Source organism: Anomaloglossus baeobatrachus (genome assembly GCF_048569485.1).
Source record: "Anomaloglossus baeobatrachus isolate aAnoBae1 chromosome 5 unlocalized genomic scaffold, aAnoBae1.hap1 SUPER_5_unloc_17, whole genome shotgun sequence".
Classification (NCBI taxonomy): Eukaryota; Metazoa; Chordata; class Amphibia; order Anura; family Aromobatidae; genus Anomaloglossus; species Anomaloglossus baeobatrachus.
This window is the reverse complement of record NW_027441792.1, coordinates 580,657-592,869: the sequence shown is the minus strand read 5'-3', so window position 1 is coordinate 592,869 and position 12,213 is coordinate 580,657. Positions and strand designations below refer to the sequence as shown.

General features: G+C 42.1%; 1 pseudogene; it reads left to right on the top strand.

Annotated features, from left to right (window-relative positions):
• The window catches only part of LOC142258913 (uncharacterized), a 185,962-nt pseudogene extending 175,652 nt beyond the window's left edge, over positions 1-10,310 (top strand).
• The last annotated feature ends 1,903 nt before the right edge of the window (positions 10,311-12,213 follow it).

Here is a 12,213-nt window from a genome sequence, read left to right as displayed (position 1 = left end):
TCTGACGCTACCGCCCTCTGTTCCTCTGTTCATTATTGTGACGTTTTTACTGTGCATGCGCTAAAGAGGCTACGAACCGTCACGGAAGACGAAGGATGTCACCGCGAGGAGAGAGGATCCTCCAATCACCGCCGAGCTCCAGGACTCCATCTGAACCTTGTGTCTTCAGCGTTGGAGACGGTCGTGGCTCATGAGTATAATCTGTGTGTGTCTCTCGGCTCATACACAGCACCATACTGTGTATACAGCCAGGAACACACTACAGTCTACATTATGTCTATATATACTATATATAGTGTGGATGTGTGTGTACAGTATAGTGCGGTGTATACACTATATTCAGCCCCCATATTATATACAGTGGGTATGGAAAGTATTCAGACCCCTTTACATTTTTCACTCTTTGTTTCATTGCAGCCATTTGGTAAATTCAAAAAAAGTTAATATCTTTTCTCATTGATGTACACTCTGCTCCCATCCCCCATCCTTCTTGACAGAACAACATCAGAAAAGTAGACCTTTTTGCAAATCTATGAAACAAGAATAATTTCCGTACCCACTGTATATGCAGCCAGCAGCGTCTATATTATATACAGTATATATAGCCTGTATACTCTTTATTATATATAAATACGCATATGACTGATGATTCCATCAGGGTTTGTCATTTTAATAACCCAAAAACACGGTGCATGCAGCTTTTTCAGGCTGTCAAAATGACAACTGCGCTGCATAGCGTAATAATCACTTTTTAATACTCACCTAATCGGTGCGGTGCAGACTGGTCAAAGGAGTGTCTCTGTTGTCCGGGTGCGACGCCTCCTCTTTCGGCCATCTTTGTCCTCTTCCTTCTGAAATCAGGGTGCATGACACGTCCTACCTCATCCACTCTAGCCAGCATTGAGGTCCTACGCAGGCGCACTACAATTCTTTGATCTGATCAGGGCAAGGCAGATCAAAGTGCGCCTGCGCAGGACTTCAATGTCGGCACGTATGCATGACGTAGGATGTTTCATGCACCCCGACTTCAGAAGAAGGAGGACAAAGATGGAAGTGGAGTTTTTCCAAGAATGGCAGTGAGACTGTTTTAGGTTTGCGGGGTGAAGGTGGAGCTGGGGTGGAACCTTGGCGGAGTCTCAAGGGGCCTGAAAATATTGCCAGTATGGGGCCCTGAAATTCCTGGTGTCAGCGCGCGCTGCCTCCACACCGAAGAGGAGAATCAAACAAGTCTGTGGGCCACACAGGATGCAAGAGAAGTGTTGTCATCTATCATCAAAAGTAAAAGCCCCCCAGTATGTGTGCATGTCTGTGTGTATAGGATTGTGATGTCTGTTTATGCATGTGTATATTTATATGTTTGTGATTGTCTTCAAATATGTATCTGCTTAATGTGAATAAATCTGTGTACGTGTCTGTACACCGTGTGGGTGTACGTGTCTGTACGTTGTGTGGGTGTACGTGTCTGTACTGTATGTTTACATGTCCATGTTTTTGGGGTTCTATGTATGTGTGTATGATGCGTGTATGTGACCATGATCAGGGTTTACAGTATTTTGGATGCAGAGTGTTTTCGCTGTATCCATAACGCTGCATTGTACAGTACAAACACAGTCGATGGATTTCTAAAAATCCCATGCACACTGCGTGTACTGCCTGGCCTGCAGCGAAAACTGACCTGGCGTGGATCCCCGAGCAGCAGCATGTCAATTTATCAGGCAGCTGCAGTCCCTTTGGAGAGCACTCGCGACCCCTTAGGAGAGGACACGCTGCCTCCAGGAGGCAGCATGTCTGGACCGTGGTCACATACCCTTATAGAGTTGTGGTGTATGTGTAAAACATTTGTATCTTATATCTTATCTTTAAGGGTGAGTGCCCACCGTCAGACGCCCTCACGGTCTGGACGCAGGGTACTTTCTCTAGCGGAGACGCGCTGTCCGTGTACACGATCGATCAGGACGACTGACAATGGATTTTCACTGTATTCTCCCACTCAAAGCACTAGTATCTCTTAGAAAAAAGTCACAAGCTGCAGCTCAGTAACTTGCGCTACAGGTCAATTTATGGAGAGTCTAAAAAAAAGCCCAGGGGGACAGAGATTTCTATAAATCCATCCACTGTGCCTGTACTGTACAATGCAGCATTTTGGACGCAGCGAAAACACTCTGCATCCAAAATGCTGCTGACACTGATCGTGGGCACGAGCCCGTTCATATATGTGTTAGAGAATTTAATTTATCTTTCTGTGTTAATGAAAAGACAAGTGAAATTAACCTCTTCCTGCACTGTGACGTAGCTATGTCACCTTAGGCCTCCTTCACCTGTCCGTGTTTCTGATATCTGTTTTTTTTCCACATATATACCCATTATAACCCATTGTGCTACGTACTTACATGTCTTTGTATTTACACAGACCGTATGTCCATGTGGTCCACATGGAGATGTCAGTTTTTTTTCCTGCAGCACAGATGACAATGGTCAATAGAAGACTATGGGGCCGTGAAAAATACATACAGCACATAGATGGCATTAGTGTATAGTCCGTATACCATCAGTTTGCTGTACGTGTTTAACATTGAAAATATAGAAGCTTTGTATTTGTCGTATATGTAGTTAGCTGCGTAGTGGTACTGTATCTATGTAGTAAGCATGGTTTTTCTCCCATATCTATATAGTAAGCTCAGTTATGGTAGCATATTTGAGTAGTAAGCTTAGATATGGTACTATGTGTATGCAGTAAGATTGTTCAGTTCACGTATGTATGTAGAAGGCTTGGTTCTGTTGCTGTTTCTATGTAGATGACTGAGTAAGTATGATTGTGTTCCTGTAGTGATACACTAAGCTCAGTTCTGTTCCTATATCTATGTAGTAAGCTCTGTTCTGCTCTCATACCTCCATATTAAGCTCTGTTCTGCTCCCATATCTCTGTAGTAAGCTCGGTTTTGCTCCCTTATCCCTATAGTAAGCTCGGTTCTGCTCCCATATCTCTGTAGTAAGCTTGGTTCTGCTCCCATATCTCTGTAGTAAGCTTGGTTCTGCTCCCATATCTCTGTAGTAAGCTTGGTTCTGCTCCCATATCTCTGTAGTAAGCTTGGTTCTGCTCCCATATCTCTGTAGTAAGCTTGGTTCTGCTTCCTTATCCCTATAGTAAGCTCGGTTCTGCTTCCTTATCTCTGTAGTAAGCTCGGTTCTGCTCCCATATCTCTATAGCAAGCTCGGTTCTGCTCCCACATCTCTATAGTAAGCTCGGTTCTGCTCCCATATCTCTGTAGTAAGCTCAGTTCTGATCTTGAATCTCTGTAGTAAGCTCAGTTCTGCTCCCTTATCTCTGTAGTAAGCTCAGTTCTGATCTTGAATCTCTGTAGTAAGCTCAGTTCTGCTTTCATATCTCAATAGTAAGCTCGGTTCTGCTCCCTTATCTCTATAGTAAGCTCAGTTCTGCTCCCTTATCTCTGTAGTAAGCTCAGTTCTGCTCCCTTATCTCTGTAGTAAGCTCAGTTCTGCTCCCTTATCTCTGTAGTAAGCTCGGTTCTGCTCCCATATCTCTGTAGTAAGCTTGGTTCTGCTCCCATATCTCTGTAGTAAGCTTGGTTCTGCTCCCATATCTCTGTAGTAAGCTTGGTTTTGCTCCCATATCTCTGTAGTAAGCTTGGTTCTGCTCCCTTATCCCTATAGTAAGCTCGGTTCTGCTTCCTTATCTCTGTAGTAAGCTCGGTTCTGCTCCCATATCTCTATAGTAAGCTCGGTTCTGCTCCCACATCTCTATAGTAAGCTCAGTTCTGCTCCCATATCTCTGTAGTAAGCTCAGTTCTGATCTTGAATCTCTGTAGTAAGCTCAGTTCTGCTCCCTTATCTCTGTAGTAAGCTCAGTTCTGATCTTGAATCTCTGTAGTAAGCTCAGTTCTGCTTTCATATCTCAATAGTAAGCTCGGTTCTGCTCCCTTATCTCTATAGTAAGCTCAGTTCTGCTCCCTTATCTCTGTAGTAAGCTCAGTTCTGCTCCCTTATCTCTGTAGTAAGCTCAGTTCTGCTCCCTTATCTCTGTAGTAAGCTCAGTTCTGCTCCCTTATCTCTGTAGTAAGCTCAGTTCTGCTCCCATATCTCTGTAGTAAGCTGGGTTCTGCTCCCTTATCTCTGTAGTAAGCTCAATTCTGCTCCTTTATCTCTGTAGTAAGCTCAGTTTTGATCTTGAATCTCTGTAGTAAGCTCGGTTCTGCTCTCGTATTTCTGTAGTAAGCTCAGTTCTGCTCCCATATCTCGGTTCTGCTCCCATAAGCTCGCTTCCGTTCTCATATCTATGTAGTCATCTTGGTTCTGTTGCGGTATCTAGGAACACAATAATGTAGGCTCTGTTCCCATATATAAGCTAGGCTCTGTTTCCATATACTGTATATGCACCAGCCTGTTCATAAAGCCTGTTACCACTGCCGCTTTAATGCAGCAGACAGAGATAAACAGTCCAATAGTGGGCTGCCACAACTTGAGGGCCACTGGTTTGTGATTGCCCCCCAGGCTAAATTGTGCCAGCCAGCCCCTGGTAAGTACCAATGGTAGATGGGCTCTCACACAGAGATCTGTGTCGCTGTCAGGTCCCTCGCTGTTCCAGCTGCATTGCACCGCAGAGCTGTGTATACATTGACAAAGAAAGCAGAGGCAGTAATAAACCGTCTTTGCCTTATGTAGAGATGGACGGATTTCCTCTCCGTTGCACATGTTTGTGTATAGATGCACTGCTATGTAATGACATTGTAGAGTAGACGTCCGATGGCCTGGACATGTAAAGTCTACGAGCTCCAAAACCATTTTAGAATATCTAAACTTTTTTATTTACATAATTAAATTTTTCTAATTTAGGAGTGAAATATAATGTGGGCACATTTTGTAATTGGGTTAATTTTCACTATTTTGCTGCCTTCATACAAGAAATGGGTGGTAAATTGTACGCGTCAGCGAGTGCACAGATCTGTACGCCATGTGTGGGCCCCTCTTCTTCCGTTAGAAACAAGAAAACATCGAATCCTAATTCCATTGCCCTTTTCTTAACTGACAAACTGGGAAATTTATATTATTTATAATATCGGATCCTCTCAGTGATTTTATTCTGTTTAAGAAAACTTCCTATCCAGGATGGATATGAACAGGGAGAAGATGGCGGAGAGGATTTTACACCTCACCCTAGAGATCCTCTTCCGGCTTACTGGAGAGGTGAGAGATTCTGATGACGTCACATTACATCATTCTTATCTATGGGAATAACAGATGGACAGAACTGGAGAGGTGAGGACTCTGGAAATGTCTGGAGTGAGATTTATTACTGTGTCTCTCCATAACCAGGATTACACAGTAGTGAAGAAGACCTCTAGTGAGCGCTGTCAGGCCCCTGTGTCTGAGGGATGGGGAAGACCCCTAAGCCCAATCACGGGGCCTCCACCTCACCCCCCGATACATGAGGACATCAATGACCAGAAGATCCTAGAACTCACCTACAAGATGATTGAGCTGCTGACTGGAGAGGTGACACTGCTGGGAATGCTGGGACATACAGTAACACTATGAAGGGATCGGGGGTGACGGTATCATTGTATGTGTCAGGTTCCTATAAGGTGTCAGGACGTCACCGTCTATTTCTCCATGGAGGAGTGGGAGTATTTAGAAGGACACAAAGATCTGTACAAGGACGTCATGATGGAGGTTCCCCAGACCCTCACATCACCAGGTAATAGACAGGACTAAATACACACGGCCTATAATTATCTGTATGTAAGGAATGAATTCAGTCCCTGTATGTGTCTCCTCCAGTTCTATCCAGTAAGAGGACAACACCAGAGAGATGTCCCCGTCCTCTTCTCCCACAGGACTGTAAACAAGAAGACCCCGATGTTCCTCAGGATGTGTTTCCTCCAGCTCTATCCAGTAAGAGATATCTACTCATGTACTTTCTGCACTAATTTTGTGTTTACATTTTTAGGCTTTCTGCTCTGGGTTTTTTTCAGCTGTATTTTCTTTCCTTCTGCTTCTTCTGCTGTTGTTTCTAGTGCCTTCTCTATATCGCTATGAAGGCAACTCAAAGACCTGCAGAGGGTTCATGATTACTGTGTTTCCCAGTAAATAAGACCTACTCCAAAATTAAGCCCTAGTTACAGTCATGGCCAGCGTTGGGAGGAGTCAAACTGCGCATATTCTTAAGAACCCCACTCTCTTAGGGTCCTCATCAGTTGTATTCTAAGGTTAATTGTTTAACAACCTTTGATGACTTCAAAGTCATGTGACATGATGTAACCAAAGGTCTTTTAACTTCAGGAGTCTAAAAGAACTGAACAGAAGACAGGTTGGCATGCAGGACTGGCATTAGGGTAGAGTGCGAGGAAACTGGGCAATTTCACAGGGCTCCCATTCTCTTTGGGGCCCTAGTGTTTATATGCCGATTATAGGACTGCTTAAAGACCTTTCTGACATCACAACCAAAGGTCTCATTTGCAGGAGTCTAAAGCAGAAGAGGAGACAGGCTGGTGTGTGTGTGTGTGTGTGTGGTCACGCCAGTTTTAACCAGCTTTACCAAAATTGGTAAAGCTTGGCCAGAACAAGGGTGTGATGCCACCTCTTCTGTAATTCGTAACAAACTGCAGCGTTCCCTATGCCAGAAATGTCACTTCCGTCCCTGATGTCATTTTTCAGTGTACATCGCCAGTCTTGATGAATTGGAGCCCAAATGTTTATCTGCACAGACAGCAAGACCCTGCTACCTGCTTTGGTTACAAAGCCTTTGGATAGACCATCAACGTCATAGTCCCGGACATCCCCATTAAATTTCCAGCATTTGTCCTTAACTATTTTATTTTCGTCTTGGAAAAAAATCTCTTTGAAATTGTCTATGTTGTGGACCAATGTCACAGAGATGTTTGTAGGTTATTCAACTGTCAAGGCGGTGTCAGGATCTGTGGAAACTACATTCTGCCTGCTAACTTCTCTGATGTCCGTGAGCAGTGTAGGGAGACACAGGCATCAAACCACAGATAGGCAGGCTAGCAAGAGTTAATCTCTGCTGGGCTGCTAGTTAGTGTCTTTGATCACATGCTGCAGGAAGCCAGTATCATTCTCTGCCCTTCTGTATATGCTGGTTGGACTATTCCATTAATGCCAGATATAGTTTACCTATACTGGTCTGGTGAGGGAGGTGTTGTCATACAGACTAACAGGTGGTTGTTGTGCATTACTGCTGTGAACTGTTGTGGTGTAAACCCTTGATGTCCTTTTGTTACTGCCTTCCTGCTCTTGCTTTTCTCCTTAGTCTCTCACTGTTTGTTTCTGTGAGTTTGCAGTGTGCCTAAAGCTGGGTTCACACTAAGCGACAGCGACAACGACGTCGCTGTTACGTCACCATTTTCTGTGACGTAACAGCGACCTTGTAAGTCGCTGTTATGATCGCTGCTTAGCTGTCAAACACAGCAGAAGCAGCGATCATAACGTCGCTGTGCTACATGTGCAGAGAGCAGGGAGCCGCGCTTAGCGCTGGCTCCCTGCTCTCCTAGGTACAGTACACATCGGGTTAATTAACCCGATGTGTACTGCAGCTACATGTCACATTGCAGAGAGCAGGGAGCCGCGCACACTGCTTAGCGCTGGCTCCTTGCTCTCCTTGCTACAGTATACATCGGGTTAATTAACCCGATGTGTACTGCAGCTACATGTGCACAGAGCAGGAGCCGGCACTGGCAGCAAGGGCGGAGGCTGGTAACGAAGGTAAATATCGGGTAACCAGGGAAAGGCCTTCCCTTGGTTACCCGATGTTTACGCTGGCTACAGCTTGCCGCAGCTGCCAGACGCCGGCTCCTGCTCCTGCTCGCTTCATTTCGTCGCTCTCTCGCTGTCACACACAGCGATGTGTGCTTCACAGCGGGAGAGCGACGACCAAAAAATGAAGCTGGACATTCAGCAACGACCGGCGACCTCACAGCAGGGGCCAGGTCGTTGCTGGATGTCACACACAGCGACAGCGACGGGACGTCGCTGCAACGTCACAGAAAATGGTGACATAGCAGCGACGTCGTTGTCGTTGTCGCTGTGTGTGACACCAGCTTTAGTTTTAGTTTTCCCATCTGTCTTAATCTTTATTTCCATCATACTCATTCACTTTCCTTCCCTGGGAAATCACACATTAGATCTAGTAAGGAGAATAGTGAGGTACAGTACAATGGCATCTCCACCTTCAGGGGTAATCCAGAGATTAGGGACAGCTTAGGGTCTCCTAGCCTGAGGAACAGTATAGGAGCCCACTGTCCTTTGATATCTTCACATTGTGACAATCAGTCAGATTATTTACTGTAGCACATTCCAGAGAACTGGTGCTACTGGAGAGATATCCTGGAGACAGGAATGGGAGGTCTGAATTAACGAAAATGTATCTGTTAGATCTCAAAATTGGAAAACAGATTCAGAATGATTTTTTCCCAGATTTAGTTTCTGATGTTATGGTATAAAAAAAATGAATGTACTTTCAAGATAACATCATTAAAAACTAGTAACATTGTGTTTATTTTTAGCAGATGACTGTATTGGGAGTTCAGATGGAAATCTAATATCTTCAGAATTTATAACAGATGATGAAAGTATCACACATGATACATATGAAGAGCATGCTGGTATCCCAGATATACTTCCAGTCCTTCCTCGGAAAGCACTATCATCTGATCTTTTCAAACAAGTCCAAAATTCCAATTTATCACAGAATTTTAAGCAAAATAACAGTTACAGAAGGGACGTGGAACAAGAAACGGCTCCTACAAGGGAGAAACCATTTTTATGTTCAAAATGTGGGAAATGTTTTACCAGGAAATCACATCTTGTTAACCATCAAAGATCTCATACAGGGGAAAAGCCATTTTCATGTTCCGAATGTGGGAAATGTTTTAGTCAGAAATCAAATCTTGTAACGCATCAAAAATATCACACTGGGAAGAAGCAGTTTTCATGTTCAGAATGTGGGAAATGTTTTATCCGAAAATCACACCTTGTTAGACATCACAAAAATCACACGGGGGAAAAGCCATTTTCATGTTCAGAGTGTGGGAAATGTTTTATTGAGAAATCAAAACTTGTTGTGCATCAAAGATCTCACACAGGGGAAAAGCCATTTTCATGTACAGAGTGTGGGAAATGTTTTAATGAGAAATCAAAACTTGTTGTGCATCAAAGATTTCACACCAGGGAGAAGCCATTTTCATGTTCAAAGTGTGAGAAATGTTTTATTCAGAAATCAGTTCTTGTTAGGCATCAAAGATCTCACACAGGGGAGAAGATGTTTTCATGCTCAGAATGTGGTAAATGTTTTACTAGGAAATCAGGTCTTGTTGTGCATCAAAGATCTCATACAGGGGAGAAGCCATTTTCATGTTCAGAGTGTGGGAAATGTTTTATTCAGAAATCAGATCATGTTAGGCATCAAAGATCTCACACATAGGAGAAGCCATTTTCATGTTCAGAGTGTGGGAAATGTTTTATTCAGAAATCAGTTCTTGTTAGGCATCAAAGATCTCAAACAGGGGAGAAGATGTTCTCATGCTCAGAATGTGGTAAATGTTTTACTAGGAAATCAGGTCTTGATTACCATCAAAACAATCACACAAAATAAACCATTTTTATGTTCTAAATCTGGAAAATGTAGTTCTCAGAAATCAGATCTTGTCAAACATGTGAAGAAGCCGCACAGGGAAGGAACCTTTTTCATGTTGTGAATAATTGAAGCATTTTCTTTCTTTTTAAACTTATTGTATTTTTCAGACCATAAGACACACCTAGGTTTTAAAGAAGGAAAGTAGGGAAAAAGATTGAAGCAAAAAATGTGGTTATGCTGCACTGATAGGAGGGATCTGCAGCTGACACTGTTACGGGGGGGCCATCTTCCAATTTCTAGCGCAATGATGACTTTCCCTTTAAATAGTGCTTATCACAAATCTGTGGCTGCCTTTTTATTTACTAATACAGTGGAGAGCCGCAGATTAGTGAATTTTCTAAATATAATCCAGTACCAAAACTTTTGAATTGTCCCTAATGTCCCCCGAAAGGAACTTCCAGGTTGTGAGATCCCACAACCCTTAGCAGTGTGAGCTCTACGAACCCAGAGAGAGCCTTTATGAACATTTGTAAAATGTTTTGATACTGGATTATATTAAGATACTTCACTAATCTCAGATTACCCACTGCTTTTACTAAAAAGCGCAGCCCCAGATTGGAGATATATTTCAGAATTCCTATCACATTGTATATAATTGCATTTCCAAACTTGTTGTTTTGTTAATAAATGCTTGTAAAATATATATTCTTCCTGCCTAGATTTCTCTGTTGTTTAGATGTGATGATTTTGCCTCACCTCTGGAGTAGACATTTCACACAAAATTAGTGAGGGGTTGTCACATAGGTGTCACAGTCGGCTGACAATCCATTGGCAGCAAGTGTTGGAAAATCCCAGAGATTGACAGCACGAGTTGTTATCTGACAGTTGTCTGTTTCTGCAGCAGCGGACTCTATGACCCTGGGAACCTGTCAGGTTTTTCCTCTGTTGCCAGCTTCTGACTTTCTTTATAAACCTCTCCCTGGGATGCTTTGGGTGTGATTTATAGTTGTTCCTTGCTGTGGTCTGCAGTGGTTGTCTCTTCTTGTTTTTCCAGATATTTCTGTGGTAGCTGCTCCTAAGAAAAGTATAAAAGTGAAATAAAATAATAATTTTATAGTATTCTATGCCACTTCAAGTTATTCAAAAAGGATATAGATAAGGTAAAATAGGGTAAATAGACCAAAAGGAAATATTTAAATTTGAAATTTTTTGTTAATAACTATTTTTGGTGGAAAAATAAAAGACACTCAAAAAAAATTAAAATCAATTGTTTGATAAAGATCAATAATTAAATGATGCGCATATAAAATATTTGGGGCACAGCTACAAATAAAATAGTGCACACAAATAAAAGCCCCAGCCGGCGGCTGATATCTGGAATATGCAGTATGATATTACATATATTTCAATGGACAAGTACAAAAAACAAACAAAACCGCTCACCACTGCAGAGACAAGCCTGAATATATCCTCCTGTTAGTCCCCTTTGGTCTGGCACGGATTACGGCAGCAAGCCAAGAAGATAATAGAAGAAAGCAGTGGAAAAATCCAGCTGGACTCCAAAGGGATAAATAAAAATGCTTCTTTATTTATATCAACTCGATTAAAAATATATATCCATTTCTCAAGTAAAGACACCGGCTTGTTCACACTGATGCATGGCAGATGTATACTACTACGCGTTTCGGCGGAACGCCTTCCTCAGGTCATAGTCAGTACAAGATTAAGAGGATATTTATAAATGTTTTTCCTGAGCAGCGAAGTAACTCACATGTTCTCAATAAATTAATTATATAGGGGAGTATACGCTGCTCACGTAAAATCACAAATTCACAAGAGAAAAGTACAAAAAGACCATGAAGTATTTATCTAACCTTAAATTTCATAGGTATCCATCCAAATAAAATACAGAAAAATATATATATATATCAATTAACATCTAGGTATGAAAATCTTATATATAGATAAATATACATATCTTTTTTTCTTTCTTTTTTTTCCCCATAAATGGACATGAAAATCAATAGACACAATAAAACCCCACTTTATAGATGTAGATAATCACATTTGTTTGTCAAAACACATTATAGGAAGCAAGACATATAAAAAGGACATTGCCCACAGGTATAAGAAGAGAGAGAGAGAAAAAAAAAAAAAATTATGTCTCACAGTTGTCAGCCGATGCCTACCCGTATATGTAAGGCTCAAACAGAACACATGTCAATATTAATGAGCGACAGAAATATCAGTGTTGAGATCTACAACAACAAATCAACCACGCTCATACAATGGAAGTGTAAAGTGCTGTTGTATTAGTCTCGCAGTTGTCAGCCAAAAAAAAAAAAAAGTTAAATTTCTCTCTTTTTTTCAAAAACCTCAATAGCATAAGATCAAATCATGTCTGCTATTTAATCCCTTTGGGAGGCGGGTATCCAACATAAAAATCCACCGACTTTCATGATTAAGTAGCTTTCTCCTATAGTCGCCTCCTCTCAATGGTTTAAAAACCTTCTCTATACCCTTGAATTTAAAAGCTGTCAAATTGCCCTTGTGGACTGTGGCAAAATGTCTAGATACCGCAGAGATACCAATGGTATTAGCGTTCA